The 21,207-nt window shown below is 41.9% G+C and overlaps 1 pseudogene; it reads left to right on the top strand.

Annotated features, from left to right (window-relative positions):
• Positions 1 to 14,464: 14,464 nt before the first annotated feature.
• On the top strand, positions 14,465 to 18,214 carry LOC115139853 (UDP-glucuronosyltransferase 2A2-like; annotated as a pseudogene).
• Positions 18,215 to 21,207: the final 2,993 nt, after the last annotated feature.

Raw genomic sequence — 21,207 nt, 5'->3', positions numbered from 1 at the left:
ATCTACCTGTACTATTAGTTCATGGAGTTCCCTTGTGTCTTTAGCCAGAAACAGCTTTTTTATTATTGATGAATATTTAATTGAATGACCCTTGAAGGTACATTTAAAGGTATCCCAAACAATAAGGGGATTTGCTGAACCTATATTAAACTGGAAAAATTCAGTTATAAATGATTTTGTCTTAGTTAAAAATAAGTTGTCCTCCAGTAAACTTGGATTAAATGTCCAATAGCCCCGTCCATGTGGAAAATCTATAAGAGTTATGTGAATGCCAATTAGATGATGATCCGATTGCATTCTGTCTCCTATTAAAACTTTTTAAACCTTTTGATGCAAGAGAGAAAGAGACAAGAAAGTAGTCAAGACGACTAGCTTGATTAAGTCTCCTCCATGTATATCTCACTAGGTCAGGTTTTTTTAGTCTCCAAATATCTACTATTTCTAATGTGTTTGTGATTTCCTTAAGTGATGGGGATGATAGTTTGTAGAGTGATTACCTTTACGGTCCATTGAGGTACATAACACTGTGTCATAGTCTCCTACCATAGTGATTAGATCCTTTGTTGCCTCTACGTTCAATAAGTTGGTATAAATGTTTTCGAAGAAGTATGGATCATCCTGATTTGGACCATATAGATTAACGAGCAAAATCTCTTTTTCGTCCACTTTCATATTCCAAAGGATCCACTTTCCAATCATTCCTGACTATTTGCACATTCAGATCAACATTTTTGTTAATTAATATCATCACACCCTTTTGAGTTCCTTTGTCCATGACAGAAAATTATTTCACCACCCCATTCCTTTTTCCACACAACTTTATCTAAGGATGTAGAGTGAGTTTCCTGTAAGTATATGTTATATTCCTTTTCTTTTAGCCATGTAAAGACCGATCTTCTTTTTTATAATCTGCTAAACCATTACAATTATAACTGGCTATACTTATTTCACCCCTTACAATAACTAGATATTATTCTCAGTCTAAATTGACCATAATTAGTGCTTGTCCTGCCATCAGAGATATTATGACGGTCAAAACTAGAGCTTTCAAATGTCTGATATTTAGAATTCAAGAAATAGGTTCTAGCAGTATTTGTTTTATTCCCTTGCCTGTTTGCCTGTGAGCCAATGCCACACCTGTTAGAAAATTGAGACAAGATATTATGTATGTACTAAATCTGAGTAGAGGGATGTGTATGATATTGGATGTGATTTAGTGAAAGTGTGTACGATGACTGTATAAGAGTAAGACTATAATGTGTGATATCCAAATAAATAAATAATAACGCTGTCAGTTTGCATGGTTGAGTGTCTGTGTGTAACATGTAGTGCGTATATCCTTAATATTCATGATGATAATTGTAATCCATATCGTATCACCATCAACGTTGCATCATAATTACTTTTAACATGTTTGAAAACACATCCCAGCATTTCCATAGCAATTGACATGTCACATGATCATGAAAGAGACCCTGTATTACTCTAGAGACGGCTTCACTACAGTACAAATGTATTCCGTACAATATGTTATTATTCCCCAATGCCCCTATTCTGGTATCTCCCCCTTGCTTGTTGTAAACATATATAAACTTGTAGACAAAATACATACAAAAGATAGACAAACAATAAACACATTAAATTATAAAACAGTTCTCGACAGAGAGGGGGAGAGAAGAGAAGAGAAAAGTGAGAGAAGAGAGTGAGATCATGTGTGTATATATAAGTCCATATGTGTAAGCAAGCATGTAATTGAGTATGTGTGTGTTCATATCCACTTCATAATGTTCAGATATTTTACAGTTCCCATTCCTTTTTTTCATAACCTGAAGTCCCTGTAGAATTTAGTACAGCCATGGTGTTATGGAGCTGTCTCGGAATAGTTGTCCATCTATAAAGAGTTTGTCCATAATGATAAAGGCATGTTCGTTTATCTCCCTTGGAAATTGGTAATTGAGACCGAATTTGGTCCCTTTAAGCTCCCTTCCCCTGCTTTTGATCAGCTCCTTTTGTTGGTAGTGTACAAATTTTGCGATGATCGGTCGGGGACACTTGGTCTTGTCACTCCGAGCTCAAGTCTGTGTACTCAGTGGAAAGCCATCTTACTTAGTCTTTGCATGAATTCTCTGATCGCGCCCTCTGGATTATTGGATGCGTCCTTAGGAATCCCAGAAAGAAAAAAAATGACGCATGCCACGACCATGTATGTCAGTAGCGACTCCTTCATCACCCTGTTTTTCCTGAATAAACAATCCATGTTGGAATCGTGGATTGTTACCTTGGTTGTGAGTGTCTTGTTTTCTCTTTGGAGCGTGAGAATTTCACTCTGGCCTAAAATTTCATTTTCATTTCTAAAATTTCATTTGATTTTGATATTAACGTTTTAGGTTGAACAGGCCTCTTCTGGCTGTGTGTGCATAATATTAACATGTTAGTTTGAACAGTGGTGAGCCAGGTGTTTACTACAGTTACTTGATTGCTGTGTCAGTGCATGAGCTAGGTGTTTAACAAGCCACAACAATTTGGCAGCCCTGTCAGTGTACAACATTAGCATTCAAGTGATGAGTGGTGTAGTAGTAAGCAACTATCACATTGCTACCATTTCTGAGTATAACACTAGCGTCATAGGTTAGTGACGACTTCAATTTCTAGCTAAACACAGAAGGCTAACTTGGCTGCCGTGGCCTGTCCAGTCTGTCCCCATGCAGGTGGGTGTGTTGGAGGGGAACCTGGGAGGGAGCAGCCATAAATATGCTCTGAGGATGGACCGTCTGCAAGCCACTCTGTGTCAGCTGGAGGAGGAGCTGTCCCAGCTGTGTCTGGGCATGCAACCCAACAAGACCGACTATGAACAGCTGCTCCACATTAAGCAGGAGCTGGAGATCACCACCTACAGGTGGCTGCTGGATGGAGAGGAAGTGTGAGTCCCTTTATTTCAACCTGGTGTCGTAGACTAGACGTAATATAGTCAAAATAAATCCGTAACTCTGAAATTAGTATGATATGTTTCGTAAGGTTACATAAGTCATACGGTTGCTAATTAGCAACTTTTCAACTACTTTTAAGCTACTTAGCCAACCTAACCCTTCCCCTAACGCTAACCTTAACCCTTTAGCCTAACGTTAGCCAACATTAGCTAGAATTCCTAACATATTGCACGTTTTGCAAATTTGTAACATATCATACGAATTGTAATTCATAACATAGCATATGAAATGGGTGTTAGACATCCACAAATTAATACATACCATACAAAACGTAAAATATACTTAATGGAGTGTTTCGGGTTTTCCCTACAGAATCAAATGAAATGCTCTGAGACCAGGTTTTTCAGCTAAGATTTAAACTCCGACATAATTAGTATGCAGATTAACATTCCCTCACGTTAGATTTGAAAATGGATACAATAAGATATTGGTGTAGGCTTATGTTTCTTGGTATTAGTAATTTGGGAATCAGCGTCTTGGTGAATTGTAGCTGAGAGAAATCAACTGAGAGAAATCAACATCTCAATGGAGTTGCGTTGCGAGTCGGGGTGGTGTACCCCAACTACATCAACTCACTGTCAGTCGATACTTGTAAAAAAAACAATTGCTTCATTTTTTACCGTGTACCTATGTTTGTCCTGTTTAACTGTGAGCTTTTCTTTGGGTGCTGCAATCCGTAGTTTTCGTAAAAAAACGTCATTCTATGTGACATCTGTCAAATTGCGTCGCATAATCCACTGTTATCCAATCAAGTATGAAGTTAGCAACTTCAAACATCCACTACCACTAGATACTTTTAGAAATATAAACCATTTATAATTTACTGTGTACCTGTGCTTGTCTTGATTGTTATAGAGTTGTCAGTGGGAGTTGGAATCCATATTTTTTCAAATAAAAAATAATGGATTGAAGCATCCAAAGAAATGTTTGCAGTTACACAGGACAAACATACAGACCAGATAAATATTAAATAATAGACATTTTTACAAGTATCGACTGATAGTTATTCGGTGTAGTCAGAAGTACACTCCGACAACATTCATCGTAACTCAATTCCATTGAGATGTATATACAGTGCGATCGTAAAGTATTCAGATCCTTTGACTTTTTCCACATGTTGTTACGTTACAGCCAGACTTTAAAATGTATAAAATAAAAAATGTTCTCATCAATCTGCACACAATACCCCATAATGACAATGCGAAAACAGTTTATTTTTTTGCAAATGTATAAAAAATACAAAACAAAAATACCTTATTTACATAAGTATTTTAGACCCTTTGCTATGAGACTCGAAATTGAGGTCAGGTGCTTCCTGTTACCATTGATAATCCTTGAGATGTACCTACAACTTGATTGGAGTTCACCTATGGTCAATTCAATTGATTGGCCATGACTTGGAAAGGGACACACCTGTCTATATAAGGTCCCACAGTAGACAGTGCATGTCAGAGCAAAAACCAAGCCATGAGGTCGAAGGAATTGTCCGTAGCGCTCTGAGACAGGATTGTGTCAAAGCACAGATCTGGAGAGGGCACCAAAACATTTCTGCAGCATTGAAGGTCCCAAGGACACAGTGGCCTCCATCATTCTTAAACGGAAGAAGTTAGGAACCACCAAGACTCTTCCTAGAGCTAGCCACCCAACAAAACTGAGCAAACGAGGGAGAACTGCCTTGGTCAGGGAGTGACCAAGAACCCGATGGTCACTCTGGCAGAGCTCCAGAGTTCCTATGTGGAGATGGTAGAACCTGCCAGAAGGACAACCATCTCTGCAGCACCCCACCAATCAGGCCTTTGTGGTAGAGTGGCCAGACTGAAGCCACTCCTCAGTGAAAGGCAAGACACCCCGCTTGGAGTTTGACAAAAGGCACCTAAAGACTCTCAGACTCTCAGACCATGAGAAACAAGATTCTTTGGTCTGATGAAACCAAGATTGAACTCTTTGGCCTGAAAGCCAAGCGTCACTTCTGGAGGAAACCTGGCACCATCCCTACAGTGAAGCATGGTGGTGGCATCGTGCTGTGTGGATGTTTTTCAGCGGCAGGGACTGCGAGACTAGTCAGGATCGAGGGAAAGATTAACAGAGCAAAGTACAGAGAGATTTTTAATGAAAATCAGTTCAGGACCTCAGACTGGGGGCAAAGGTTCACCTTCCAACAGGACAACAACCCTAAGCACACAGTCAAGACAACACAGGAGTGGCTTCGTGACAAGTCTCTGAATGTCCTTGAGTGGCCCAGCCAGGGCCTGGACCTGAACCCAATCTAACATTTCTGGAGAGACCTGAAAATAGCTGTACATCCAACCTGACAGAGCTTGAGTGGATATTCAGAGAATAATGGGAGACACTCCCCAAATACAGGTGTGCCAAGCTTGTTGCAACATACCCAAGAAGACTGTAATCGCTGACAATGGTGCTTCAATAAAGTACTGAGTAAAGGGTCTGGATACTTATGTAAATGTCATATTTCAGGTTTTATTTTTGATACATTTGCAAAAAAATCTAAAAACCTGTTTTTGCTTTGTCATTATGGGATATTGTGTGTAGATTGACGAGGGGCGAAAACAATTTAATAAAATTTAGAGTAAGGCTGTAACGTAACAAAATGTGGAAAATGTCAAGGGGTCTGAATACTTTCTGAATGCACTGTATGGTGGAGTTGCGTTCTCAGCTAGATGAATTGGTGTATAATTCAGACAAGGATGAGATGAGCCTTGTAATGAACTGTATGTGTGACTAGTAGGGCTGTTCCCAACTAAAAACTATCTTGTTCGCCTGTTTTTCCCCCGATGTGAAACCTGTATTTTCCCATATACAGACACAACCTATGAGTTTTAATACAATCACCAATATATGCATTGAGCTTGTCTGATGCTGTAAGCTCACTGTTATTTCATCAAACAAGAAACAAATGACTCGATGAAGTCAGACAAGATATCCTATTCCGACCATCCTCCTCCTGCTCCTACTGGCTTTCACCGATTCTGCCATTACTCTCCTGAAGTTGCCAATAATAGGCTACTTGAGGAGTCGGCAAACTTTCTCATGTGGAATGTCAATTTATCTTACCATTCCTACCGATCTGCATGACAGGTATGGTTTTCATATAATCTAGAAGAAAAAGAAACACACACCTATTTAGGCGAGGTGCTGGCTAGCGGAGTAGAAAACTTGAAAATAAAAGAGAGCCGCACACTCTAGGAGCTCAGATGCAAAAATGTAATTACCAACGTTTCAACAGCCATGCTGTCTTCATCAAGGTATAATATATATATACCCTGATGAAGACAGCTTGGCTGTCGAAACATATATATATATATATATATATATCCTGATGAAGACAGCTTGGCTGTCGAAACGTTGGTAATGACATTTTTGCATCTGAGCTCCTAGAGTGTGCGGCTCTCTTTTATTTTCATGGTTTTCATATACACATTTTCGTGGAACAGTTTAATTTATAATGACGTCTTCGTATCTCAAAATCATTGATGTGTTTAATCAAAATGATATCTAAATCTAAATGAAAATGATACTAGCATAAATACTAACTTGCATTGCCAACTATGTAAAAATAGCCTATAAAGTCAACAAATAAAAACATTGCAGCCTGCAGGTAGAAAATATCCTGTTAAAAATAAATATCCTATAAATCACATTGACTATGCATGGCATGTCTGCAACAAACCTGAAACATTGTATCAACTATTAACTTGGGACTGGCCTGAAGCTCCTTGCAACATTGTATCAAATATTCTGGGCCCTCAGAGTTTCCTGCACCAGTGAGCGCCTGACAGAGGACACACAGCTGTAGGCTATTTGCGCAAGGGATAAGTAGTAATTAGGTAGGCCTATTTTATGTTTCCACTGTCATTTTTTCCCCCTTTCAGCTGAGTGGTTATCGAAAGAGAGCTGGAAAGATTTTTCAAATAGCCTACATTGATGAATTATTGTCATTCTCAATGGATGTAAAAACAGACTTAGTTTGGTTGCTGTTTTGAGGTGAAGAAAACATTACTTTGAGAAGCTCCACAGCTCATTGGTGGTGGTGTATTATAGGTATCCTATAGGCCTATTTATATGCGTAATCAGGTGCGTGTCTCTACTCAACATTGATAGGAGCGCTCCAAACAAAAGACAATGACTAAATTGACAACTTGTAAATGGAATGAAATAAACCAAAACTTGTTTCTCATAAGTGTAGCATATGTTGGGCACTCTGCAAAAAACGTGACCACTCTGACAACAAGAACGGTAAAAGACTGGAATAATAATATATTGAACGAATTAACAGACATCACCAAACAAACATTTGTACTGTGGATTAGGAATTCAGGGTAAATGTTCTACTGGTGATTATATATGTAATGGGGCATTGATATACACTAAGAATCAAACACAAACAATTCACACAATGAAGTTATGAAACAATGAATGTGCACATACAAATTACTGCATGCCAAATCCCCCCCCCCCCCTCGACATTCTGGTTGGAAACACGTGATTGCTTTTTATTCACTAGCCACATTGACTAAGGACGGTCTGAGAGTCGACCAACGAGATGTCTGACCACCTGTTTCTGGACATACAGTAACTGTAGACTAGTGTGATTACTGTTGGAAAATGTGTGGGGTCAATGTATAATCAATATTGGGAACATAAAATCTTGGGGTTTATTTGAGAAATAGTAAACAGATTTCCTGCATCTTTAATTGTGTTTTTATTGTGCTTTAATTGGTGATGAGATGAGACTAAGTCTGGACTAGAAGTGTGTATGTTTTTATGTGAGCAGGAGGGTATGAGAGATCCCTTCAACATCCTCCTATTTTACATGTAGTAGCTTTAACTGTACATTCTTAACCTAAATGTATCTATAGTATCGTTGCATAAATTTTGTTATCCAAATCCCATGTCAACACATGGAATTGGAACTGTGCAACGTTATGCAAAATGTGAACTCAGCTTAAATATTTAAAAAAGGTCAGCATAACAAGTACATTATTTTACCCACCAAATTAGGGTATTGTTGTAGATCTTAATGCTTTCACCTCTATCACAGTGGTGAAACAAGGCTATTTGGAAACCCTATGATAGACGAAGCAGGAACTGAAAATAATAGGGAGGCAGAAACCTTGCTTAGACTTCGCTTTGTGCACAGGGGCATTGTCATGCAGAAACAGGAAAGGGCGGAAGGTGGAAGCACAGAATCATCTAGAATGTCATTGTATGTTGTAGTTTTAAGATTTTCCCTCACTGGAACGGAGGGGCTTAACCCGAACCATGAAAAAAAATCCCAGGCCATTATTCCTCCTCCACCAAACTTTGTATTCGGGAAGGTAGCATTCTCCTAGCATCCGCCAAACCCAGTTTCGTCCTTCGGACTGCCAGATGGGACGCGTGATTCATCACACCAGAGAACGCGTTTGCACTGCTCCAGAGTGCAATGGTGGTGAGCTTTACACCTCTCCAGCCGCCGTTTAGCATTGAGCATGGTGATCTTAGGCTGTGTGCGTCTCCTCGGCCACGGAAACCCATTTCATGAAGCTCCCGACGAAAAAATATTGTGCAGACGTTGCTTCCAGCGGCAGTTTGGAACACGTAGTGAGTGTTACAACCAAGGACAGACGATTCTTGCGCGCTACACGCTTCAGCACTCAGCGACAACGTTCTGTGAGCTTGTGTGGCCTATCACTTCGCGGCTGAGCCGTTGTTGGTTTTAAACGCTTCGACTTCACAATAACAGCATTTACAGTTGACCGGGGCAGCTCTACCAGGCAGAAATGTGACGAATTGACTTGCTGGAAAAATGGCATCCTATGACGGTGCCACGTTGAAAGTCACTGAGCTCTTCAGTAAGGCCATTCTTACTGCGCCATTCGGTGTGCTCGGTTTTTATACACCTGTCAGCAACGGGTGTGACTGAAATAGCTGAATCCACTCATTTGAAGGTGTCCACATACTTTTGTGTATATATAGTGTATCTACCTTAAGTACACTATGTAACAGTATGCTAATCTCTACCGACAATCCATCAGATTTACAGTATGTATGCTGATGTCATGATAGTAATTTAGAATCTAGTCTATTGACAATATTAAATATTCATTTTCATGTTCTCTATATTGTTGAATGACTCAATGGGCCCCTGACATACATTTTCACAATACAAAGACTATGACATAGTGTCGGTGGTGAACTAGGAGGGCTTCGTGCAAGCAGGATAAAGAGAAACTATCGGGGTGCATAGCAGCACCATAAATAGACTCATGTGAGTTATATCCATGTTGAACATCATTTTCTATTCTTTTTTAAAACTGTCAATGTGAGTTAAATGCCAAACAAAAGTTTATGAATGGCTTTGTCGTACAGAGTTATACTTCTTTGAGAACAATTGAATGGAAGCTAAAACAATGTCATGGGGGGGGCTGTGGTTACTCATGGCATTCATTTATGAGGTCACACACGCAAGCATGCACACACGTAGGTATGTTCGCACACACACACACACGCCCAGGTGTAAACAGACAAAGATAGAAAGACACGCCTACAGTATATTATCAAACAGGTAATAGGCTACATGAAGAGTCGGCAAACTTTCTCATGTGGATTGTAAATGTATCTTACCATTCCTACCGATCTGCATGCCAGTTATGGTTTTCATATGCACATTTTCGTGTTTAATTTAGGAATGAATTTAGGTCTTCTTATCTCAAAATCATTGATGTGGTTCATCAAAATTCTATTAAAATATAAATAAAAATTATACTAAGCATAAATAGTCACTTTTATTGCCGTTGCCAACTAAAAATAGCCCATGAAGCCAACAAATAAAACACATTGCAGTCTGCCGGTGGAAAAGACAGAAAGACACACATACAGTATATTAGCAAACAGGTGCCGTTCAAATGATAACATATATTTCTTCCTAAAAATGTATAAGAAGGCGTAATTACATGAACCTGACTGTCACCAAAACTCAGTTAATTCTGTGCTTTCCTGTCTAACAAGATTTCTCTACCCTTAACCTTGTTCTGAACACCTCCAAAACGAAGGTCATGTGGTTTGGTAAGAAGAATTCCCCTCCTCCCACAGGTGTTATTACTTCCTCTGAGGGTTTAGGGCTTAAGGTAGTCACATACAAGTACTTGGGAGTATGGCTAGACAGTGCACTGTCCTTCTCTCAGCACATATCAAAGCTGCAGGTTAAAGTTACATCTAGACTTGGTTTCCTCTATCGTAATCGCTCCTCTTTCACCCCAGTTGCCAAACTATTCCTGATTCAGATGACCATCCTACCAATGCTATCTTATGGAGACATCATTTATAGATCAGCAGGTAAGGGTGCTCTTGAGCGGCTAGATGTTCATTACCATTCGGCCATCAGATGCTCCTTATAGGACACATCACTGCACTCTATACTCCTCTGTAAACTGGTCATCTCTGTATACCCGTCGCAAGACCCACTGGTTGATGCTTATTTATAAAACCCTCTTAGGCCTCACCCCCCCCCTATCTGAGATATCTACTGCAGCCCTCATCCTACACATACACACCCGTTCTGCCAGTCAGAATCTGTTAAAGGCCCCCAAAGCACACACATGCCTGGGTCGCTCCTCTTTTCAGTTCGCTGCAGCTAGAGACTGGAACGAGCTGCAACAAACACTCAAACGGGACAGTTTTATCTCAATCTCTTCATTCAAAAACTCAATCATGGACACTCTTACTGACAGTTGTGGCTGCTTTGTGTGATGTATTGTTGTCTCTACCTTCTTGCCCTTTGTGCTGTTGGGTGTGCCCAATAATGTTTGTACGATGTTTGTGCCGCTACCATGTTGCGTTGCTACCATATCATGTTGTGATGCTACCATTCTGTGTTGCTGCCTTGCTATGTTGTTGTCTTATAGGTCTCTCTTTGTGTTGTGTTGTCTCTTTTATTGTGATGTGTGTTTTGTCCTATATTTATTTCCCAGGCCCCGTCCCCGCAGGAGGCCTTTTGCCTTTTGGTAGGCCGTCATTGTAAATAAGAATTTGTTCTTAACTGACTAGCCTAGTTAAATAAAAATAAAACGTCAAATATGTAGTTACAATACAAGTATATAACCACATCACAGTCTGCCAAATCCTGGAAACTCTGTGTAAAATCACGAAAGTCGTTTGCACAATGGCACAATGTTAATTGATGCCCACTTCTGCAGTTGCATTTGTCGGTATGGCGTGGGAATAGTGCTTTAGGTAGTGTGTCCTCAACTCATGGAAGCACTATTGTGCAGAATATATCTGGTGAATATTTTCTACAGTAGCCTGTATTATTTTGTATGAGAGGACTGCCACCCTGTGGCAAAGTCTGACCTGTAATATTCTAGACTCGATTCAACCCAAACCTACATTACTGTAGCTCCTTTTCCCATGGTCAAATAAAATCAAAGACTGAACAATGTAAAAACCTCATGCTACCAACTACTACTACCAAGTAGACTCCCTTTCACAGGTAAACACTTTTACTTTTCAGAATAAGAAGTGTGCACAGGCATGCAGTAATTTGTATAAAGACACTGAAAACACTGCTACGGTGTTATGCAAACTGACCGTATTATCCATGAATTATGGCCCATCATACTTACAGTATAACCTGTGACTGTATTCAAATGACATTTATATCAAACTTCATTTGGAGCAGGCTACACAGAGTACTTAGGAGAATAGCAATGAATGACTAAAACATGTGGACCCAGCCTACTGCATCTTTTAATCTTACAAAGACATCTCTGAGACCTTTTCTTAAATGTACAAGGTACAGTCTTATGTGACATTATGTCATCAGTTCTTAGGTATGACTTTCCCCTAGTACTCTGTTTTCCTACTTTCTTTAGTGAGTGAGCCAGGTTCAATGGTCGCCATTGGATTCTAATCAAATCCAATCCAATCAAATGGTGTGCCTTTTAACCAATTGGACACAGGGTCAACCTAAAGCATTATGGGCTGGACTAAACATAAAGCATTATGCTCTGGACTAAATTGCATTTGAATCATGACTAATCATAATTTTCATTAGTTATACACACAATGTAGCCTAAATTATTCCTGTACTACTGTACTACTGTATGGTTAATGTTCATTTTAAAAGCAACGGTTGTTAATCTTAATTTTAAGTAATAGACCAAAGGCATGTTGTAACCATGCAAGGTTCATGAAATCAAATGTGTAGTTATTGCCCCCAAAAAATCTGAATTATACCTATGCCAGGATTTATTCAACCTGGGTATGGCCAATGGAGACAAATATTCTCTTTGAAAAAAGTTTATTTTTGATTTTCTAACTAACTCCATAATTATGTGCATGTTGAACTAGTGACCATTTCTTAATACAGAACGGGAAGCCAACATGTGAACGCCTTATGTAATTACAGGGGTGTTATGTTGCATGCTAGAACCTGTGAACTTTGAACAAGAGAGCACAGATTAGTTGTGGCAGCATAGGTTAGGTTACAGCCAGATGATTGCTTTCACTCGGATGTGAGGTGAAAAACTGCTGTTTGGGAGGTTGGCCAAACATCACCTTGGATTTTAGGCTACCTGCAGGCATATTTTTTTGGTGAGTGTTTATGTGAAGCAACATTTCTAGTTGAAAGTAACAGTTTTACGTAATGGAATATATGTGGAATATGGGAATAGTTTAGCTTGTTGTTAAAACAGTTGCTGAGTACCTAGTGTTGAAAACATGGTATAATCAGATTTACAACGTTTTCAAATGAACTAATTGGAACTAATATCTACCGTATGTATACAGATAACTATAGAAGAGCTATAAACTTATATAGGAGAACTACAAACTTGACTTGATTCAATTGCCTTAATACAATCTCAAGAAGCATTCTCCAAAAACGTTTGTAGTTCTACAAATCCAAATAAAACTCAGTATCTGTAAAAACGGCTAGCAGGACCATGTAAAAACGGCTAGTGTGATGGCTAGCAGGACCATGTAAAAACGGCTAGTGGGATGGCTAGCAGGACCATGTGAAAAACATCTAGCAGGACCATGTAAAAACGGCTAGTGGGATGGCTAGCAGGACCATGTGAAAAACACCTAGCAGGACCATGTAAAAACGGCTAGTGGGATGGCTAGCAGGACCATGTGAAAAACGGCTAGTGGGATGGCTAGCAGGACCATGTAAAAACGCCTAGCAGGACCATGTAAAAACACCGAGCAGGACCATGTGAAAAACACCTAGCAGGACCATGTAAAAACGCCTAGCAGGACCATGTAAAAACGGCTAGCAGGACCATGTAAAAACGGCTAGCAAGGACCATGTAAAAACGGCTAGTGGGATGGCTAGCAGGACCATGTGAAAAACACCTAGCAGGACCATGTAAAAACGCCTAGCAGGACCATGTAAAAACGCCTAGCAGGACCATGTAAAAACGGCTAGTGGGATGGCTAGCAGGACCATGTGAAAAACACCGAGCAGGACCATGTAAAAACGCCTAGCAGGACCATGTAAAAACGTCTAGCTGGAGCTCGTCTGAGCGGGTCCGCTGTGAATGCCCTCACTTGATATTAATTTATGCTGATTGCTTAGGTTCTGCTCACTACAGTGTTGTCCGGTTAGAACACGATGTTGAAGTGGGAGGGGGGATTAACCTAGCGGGGAATCTGCAATCCTCCCCCAAAAGACTAAATCAAATCAAATCAAATGTATTTATATAGCCCTTCTTACATCAGCTGATATCTCAAAGTGCTGTACAGAACCCCAGCCTAAAACCTCAAAACAGAAAGCAATGCAGGTGTAGAAGCACGGTGGCTAGGAAAAACTCCCAAGAAAGGCCAAAACCTAGGAAGAAACCTAGAGAGGAACCAGGCTATGAGGGGGGTGGCCGGCGATTATAACAGAACATGGCCAAGATGTTCAAATGTTCATAAATGACCAGCATGGTCAAATAATAATAATCACAGTAGTTGTTGAGGGTGCAACAAGTCAGCACCTCAGGAGTAAATGTCAGTTGGCTTTTCATAGCCGAATCATTAAGAGTATCTCTACCGCTCCTGCTGTCTCTAGAGAGTTGAAAACAGCAGGTCTGGGACAGGTAGCACATCCGGTGAACAGGTCAGGGTTCCATAGCCGCAGGCAGAACAGTTGAAACTGGAGCAGCAGCACGGCCAGGTGGACTGGGGACAGCAAGGAGTCATCATGCCAGGTAGTCCTGAGGCATGGCCCTAGGGCTCAGGTCCTCCGAGAGAGAGAAAGAAAGAAAGAGAGAACTGGAGAGAGCATACTTAAATTCACACAGGACACCGGATAAGACAAGAGAAGTACTCCAGATATAACAGACTGACCCTAGCCCCCCGACACATAAACTACTGCAGCATAAATACTGGAGGCTGAGACAGGAGGGGTCAGGAGACACTGTGGCCCCATCCAATGATACCCCCGGACAGGGCCAAACAGGCAGGATATAACCCCACCCACTTTGCCAAAGCACAGCCCCCATACCACTAGAGGGATATCTTCAACCACCAATTTACCATCCTGAGACAAGGCCGAGTATAGCCCACAAAGATCTCCACCACGGCACAACCCAAGGGGGGGTGCCAACCCAGACAGGAAGATCACGTAAGTGACTCAACCCACTCAAGTGACGCACCCCTCCTAGGGACGGCATGGAAGAGCACCAATAAGCCAGTGACTCAGACTATATTAAACAACTTCTGTAAAAATACTTGTCAAACCAATGCAATAATAACACTTATGGCAATAATGAATAATACTACATATGATAAACAATATGCAAAGCAGTATTGGCAACTCCAACATGGAATAAGAGTAACAGCCAAACAGTAAAACATATGGCTGAAACTTATCAAAGTCACTTGAAGTAATTAGTGATAATTACCTGTTATTAGATAGCATGTAATACCTCCAATAAAGGGACATTGTTGGAGTAACTTCCATCCACTACAGAGTCTGTCCCTGTTACATAACATGAGCATGAATCCTGGTCCAGATGTAGAGACAACTTGCACACCTTTCTAGTAATATGCCTGAAGGCTTGAGACCATTTTGGGAAGGACTGGTAGAATTGTGATAGCATTGGAAGTCTTCATAGCAATAAACAGTGTCAACGTTTTCAATTGTATGTTGGCTATTTATTTACTTGATTCATGGAAGCAGTACACTCCGTTTGTGTTTCAGTAACGTTTCTGTGAGTCTACTGTAATTTATTGGCTACTGCAACCTACTGGCTACTGTTGCTGCCAGTAAATTTGTGTAAACATTTCAGGAAATGTTTTATAGCATACATGCAGTACACTTTGTTCAGGTGCTGTTGTTGATTTGTGTTTGTACTGTTGGTCTAAGTCTGCTTCTGGTGAACACCTAGGCTAATTCTCTCTGTGAAGACCAATAATGTACTCTATTATTCATATGTTAATCAGGTATATTATACTGAACAAAAATATAAATGCAACAATTTCAACGGTTTTACTGAGTTACAGTTACAGTTCATCAGTCAATTGAAAAACATTTATTAGGCCCTAATCTATGGATTTCACATGACTGGGCAGGGGCGCAGCCATGGGTGGGCCTGGGAGGGCATAGGCCAATTAGAATGAGTTTCTCCCCAAAAAAGGACTTTATTACAGTTTATCCTCAGTTTCATCAGCTGTCCGGGTGGCTGGTCTCAGATGATACCGCAGGTGAAGAAGCCGGACGTGGAGGTCCTGGGCTGACGTGGTTACATGTGGTCTACGGTTATGAGGCCGGTTGGAAAAACTGCCAAATTCTCTAAAACGACATTGGAGGCAGCTTATGGTACATAAATTAACATGAAATTCTCTGGCAAAATCTCTGGTGGAAATTCCTGCAGTCAGCATGCACCCTCACTTAATTGAGTTGTAATTTCGAGTATTTTTTTAGAATTGATGTGTTTGAGAATAACAAGCAAACAACTAGAACCTATTAATAGTAAATAAGAGATGTAGTAACTACTAACTACTCTTCCCTTGTATCTTCTATCAAAGGACTCACCTTAGAAATGCATCAACCAGCCCTGGTCACGGTTACGGTGCTGCTCTTCTATCTGACCACTGTCTATGGGGGGAAGGTGCTGGTCCTCCCATTGGATGGAAGCCACTGGGTGAACATGAAAGTCATCGTTGAAGAACTGCACTCCAGAGGCCATAGCATCACAGTGATTCGTCCATCCGCCAACTGGTACATCAAGGAGAAGTCCCCTCATTACTCGTGTGTATCACCATCCCTGCATCTGGTGGAGGAATTGACGAGAAGATCTTTAGTTCGTTTGTGACCAGATTACTGCAGATCCAAAGGGAGGGTGGAGGTTTCTGGTCTCGTATGAGTCTGGAGCTTGAGGTGGTGAAGCAGTTCTCTGAGTCAAACAGGGAATTGATTGAGATGATGACTATGATATTTGAAGATAACGAGCTAATGCAATCGATTCACGATGGAAACTATGATCTGGTTCTGACGGATCCTGCCACTGGTGCGGGCACGTTACTGGCACACCGCCTTGGTCTTCCTCTTGTCTTCAATGTCAGATGGACAATCCAGGGTGAGGGTCACTTTGCCATTGCCCCCTCACCTCTCTCATATGTCCCAGTACCAGGAGCAATGTTGACGGACAAAATGACTTTTCAGGAGAGAGTCATAAATGTTCTGTTTTATCTTTTTACAAAGGTTCAAACTGCATACATCACAGACCCTAACTACATTCCGTTCGTCCATCGATACTTTGGCCCTGATGTTCACTTCATGTCATTGTTCCAGGCAGCAGACATCTGGCTCATGAGGAATGACTTCACCTTTGAGTTTCCTCGTCCCACCATGCCAAACGTGGTCTACGTGGGTGGCTTCCAGTGCAAGCCATCCAAGCCGCTTCCCCCGGACATGGAGGACTTTGTCCAGAGCTCCGGGGACCATGGGGTCATCATGATGTCCCTCGGGACCTTGGTGGGACAACTTCCTGAGGACATCGCTGAGGACATCGCCACTGCTTTTGCCAAACTGCCTCAGAGGGTTGTCTGGAGGCACACTGGGAAGAGACCTGCCTCCCTGGGTAACAACACCTTACTGGTGGACTGGCTCCCCCAGAACGACCTCCTAGGACACCCCAAGACCCGAGCCTTTGTCGCCCACGGCGGCACCAATGGAGTCCAGGAGGCCATCTACCACGGTGTCCCCATCGTCGGCCTCCCATTGATGTTCGACCAGCAGGATAACCTCAACAGGATGAGGGCTAAGGGAGTGGCTAAGATAGTGGACATCGCCACCGTAGACAGAGACATCTTCCTGGAGGCAGTGAAGGCTATTCTCTATGAGCCGTCCTACAGGGAGGCAATGCAAAGGCTCTCCAGGCTGCACAGGGACCAGCCTATGAAGCCACTGGACCGCGCAATGTTCTGGATCGAGTTTGTCATGAGGAACAAAGGAGCGGCACATCTGAGGACAGAGTCCTACAAGATGTCCTGGTTCACCTACCACTCTATGGACGTCATAGCCACGCTACTGGCCATTGTGTTGTTCATAATACTGGTTATCACTTTTGCTGTAAGGTTTTTGTGGTGTAAGGTGTTTTGTAGGATGAAAGTGAAACATGAATGATATAGATGTGTTTTGAGGTGTTTTTAAATATTTATAAATTACGAAATTATAAATAAATATATAGTTAATCAAATATTGAAATTATTTTTTTCTGATATTCTTTCTAAAATCTTATTTTCAGCAACATCAAGAAGGCCACAATAATCTATGCTGGTATTTGAAACAATACAGTAGGCTACTTTTGGCAATATATCTTTGCATTCCATTTTTTTATGTTACCCTCACATTAAGTTTCGTGCTCCAAATATAATATTACCTTATGCTGTTAATGTTGTACTACAGCAACAAGGACTGACTTGAGTTGTGTGGTTGAGAGAGAGGGATAGAGGGGTCTCTTGTTGGGTGGTCCTTTGCATGGGGTGATGTAAGTTTCCTTCAACAATCAGTCTTCCAGATAGATGACACAGACACAGGAACCTTGGTATAAAACTCTTTAGTATTAAAATGCAATTGCAGACAGAGATTCGCATACAGAATACCTCCGTAGTCTATAGTAAAGGTGGCGAAACAGGAGACAACACTCTTTATACTAGTTGGTGTGGACAACCTACCATCAATCATACCTTAACATTGTTGCATTGGATTAGATACAAAGTATCTAAGATGAGAAAAACTTCTCACTCTACTATAAGCCATCAACCACTCCTGTGTAGTCTCAGGCCCTTTGCTACTTTTGGAACATCTCGGCCTTGAGGCTGAATGACTATCAGCAGGTGCAGGCAGTTCTCAGCCTGAGAACTAAAGCAGTACATTTTCATTACCCGATACCTTTCCATCATTGCGCATTGCAAGCATACAAAGGTTATCACATATATAGAGTAATCATGGCATTGGTGTAGCCCTAGGGTAACCTCCAACATTCCCCCCGTTGAAACTACCTAGTCTCATATAACTATGTACAGAGATCGCCGTCAGACATCTGGAACTTTTAACCATTCACATATAGGTAGTATAGTAATCATCCTCTGGGTCAGTTGGGCGAGCAAGAGGGTCATAGTTGGGGTCAACACCAGTGGCCTCATAGTATTCATCATAGGAGGCAGGTAAAACCATTATACCATTCTTCACTGCCCATTTACCAAGACAACAAAAAATCAAAACACAGCAAAAGCATATCAACACAGGAACTACAAATGTAGGGTTGGGAGTATTAGAGAGCTTAGACATATCAAGCAGGATTTTGGTCATGTTATCGGAGGAGTCAGGAAGTAACATTATGCATTCGTCATCGAGGTCCAGTCCCAGGGCCTTACACTCGCCTCCCTGTGCTGCCAGCAGGTAATCCAAAGCCAAACTGCCTAGCTGTAACTGCCTTAATATTCTGGACATCCAGGGAGAGCTGGCTAAAACCCTTGTAGGCCAAATTAATATGAGCTTGTAGCGAGTAAGTCAAATTATTAATCCATTTACCTAAAATGGATACACCAATGGTAGGAATAATGGAGATACCGAATATCTCAGCTGGTTTAAGGACATGGCCATACTGTCACACCCTGACCTTTGATATCTCTGTTTTTCTATATATTTTGGTTAGGTCAGGGCGTGACTAGGGTGGGTACTCTAGTTTTTGTATGTCTATGGTTTTTGTATGTCTAGGAGTTTTTGTATGTCTATGTTGACATGGTTCCCAATCAGAGACAGCGGTTTATCGTTGTCTCTGATTGGGGATCATATTTAGGTAGCCATTTTCCTCATTTGTGTTGTTGGATCTCGTCTATGTATAGCCTTAGTGCACATCTGTAGCTTCACGTTTCGTTTGGTTGTTTGTTGTTTTGTTAGGTGAGTTTCAGTTTATTAAAATTATGTGGAACTCTACTCACGCTGCGCCTTGGTCTCATCATTATGACGAAGGAGATCCTGGATGGAAAAGGACCCTGGACGCAGGCCGGGGTAAGGAGGAGATAGAGGCAGCGAAAGCGGAACGGCGATGATACAAGGAGATAGCTCAACGGAGCAAGCACGAGAGGCAACCCCAATAATCTTTTTTTTTTTTTTGGGGGAGGACATGGAGCCAGTTGAGTGAGGAGCTCGACGCAAGATTCCGGAGAGAGGTGCTGGCATTGAGAGCGCTGCAGAGCGGGCGTGCTGAGGTGCGTGTCATCAGCCCGGTGCCACCTGTACCGGTCCCACGCATCAGGTATCCAGTGCGCATCCACAGTCCAGTATGTCCTGTGCCTCTTCCCCGCACTCGCCCTGAGGTGTGTGTCACCAGCCTGGTACCACCAGTGCCGGCACCACGCATCAGGCCTCCAGTGCGCCTCCACAGTCCAGAGCTTCCGGCAACAGTTCCCAGTCCAGAGCTTCCGGCAACAGTTCCCAGTCCAGAGCTTCCGGCGACAGTTCCCAGTCCAGAGCTTCCGGCGACAGTTCCCAGTCCAGAGCTTCCGGCGACAGTTCCCAGTCCAGAGCTTCCGGCGACAGTTCCCAGTCCAGAGCTTCCGGCGACAGTTCCCAGTCCAGAGCTTCCGGCGACAGTTCCCAGTCCAAAGCTTCCGGCGACAGTTCCCAGTCCAGAGCTTCCGGCGATAGTTCCCAGTCCGGAACCTCCAGCGACGGTCCCCAGTCCGGGGCCTCTAGCGACAAGCTGCAGTCTAGAGTCTTCAGTGACGAGCTGCAGTCCAGAATTACCAGATAGCCTCTACCTCCGCAAATCCACATAATCCCCCAGGGTTATCCCATACCATCGTTTAGAGCAAGATAGGTCACTCTAGTAATTAAATATGAGACATCCACTAAATGCCTGCCATAGGATATACTAATATTTTACCTGCGTTCTTCTTCAGGGAGGTAGCCTGCATAAGATTTACAATGCACTGTTACACCCACAGCCAAAGAGCCATTGTTACAGATACATAATGGCGGAACACGTTCTTTCTTCAGATTCTCTAAAATTGGTTCAGCCACAGTGATCCCCAGGTTTTCACTCCAACCACACATCGTTGGGTGAGTACACATAAGCCTTTTCCTAATTATCTTCCAATTATCATCATTCCGGGGATTATGCCGTGGCCAAAACCCACAAGTTATAGTCCCTATTTTCTCCACAGCTTCTGGATTCCCATTTGTCAAACACCATCCCCAGATCTTGTATCCCCCAGTCCCTTTCGATACATTCTTATTACCCTGATCAATTAGCTCATGTCCATAAAAAAGTCCTTGGGTACAATTATGCTGGCTCTGCTTGTATTTTGCCCTCCCCCAACATTCCAAAGGCCTGATCTGTCTCTACCATTGGTCTACTCATTGAACCAAACAACTCTCTCGTGGATTTGGGTTTAGACAAAATTAACACCGCAGTCCCGTTTGGGGACACTTCTACCTAAATATAACCATCAAATCTGTTAGCCCTGCTTTCCCGCCTTGTACTATCTAGCTAGCAACTAAATTAGTGTTAAGGTAAGCTAGCTAGTTAGCTAGCATGCAAGTATCCAGGCAGAGTTGCTAGAGAAAATAATAGTTTGCGACATTAACAGAAACTGATAATTAACATCACAACCTTATCAAATTACAAAAGTTTTCAGAAATGTTGACGCTTACAATTATCCACGTGTTATTGTCTTGAGGAACAAATGGCGGGTGAATGGGTGAATGACTTGCCCGTTCTGC

This window comes from Oncorhynchus nerka, linkage group LG13 (genome assembly GCF_034236695.1).
Source record: "Oncorhynchus nerka isolate Pitt River linkage group LG13, Oner_Uvic_2.0, whole genome shotgun sequence".
NCBI classification, from domain to species: Eukaryota; Metazoa; Chordata; class Actinopteri; order Salmoniformes; family Salmonidae; genus Oncorhynchus; species Oncorhynchus nerka.
The sequence above is the reverse complement of the archived record's forward strand: the minus strand, read 5'-3'. Positions and strand labels throughout refer to the sequence as shown.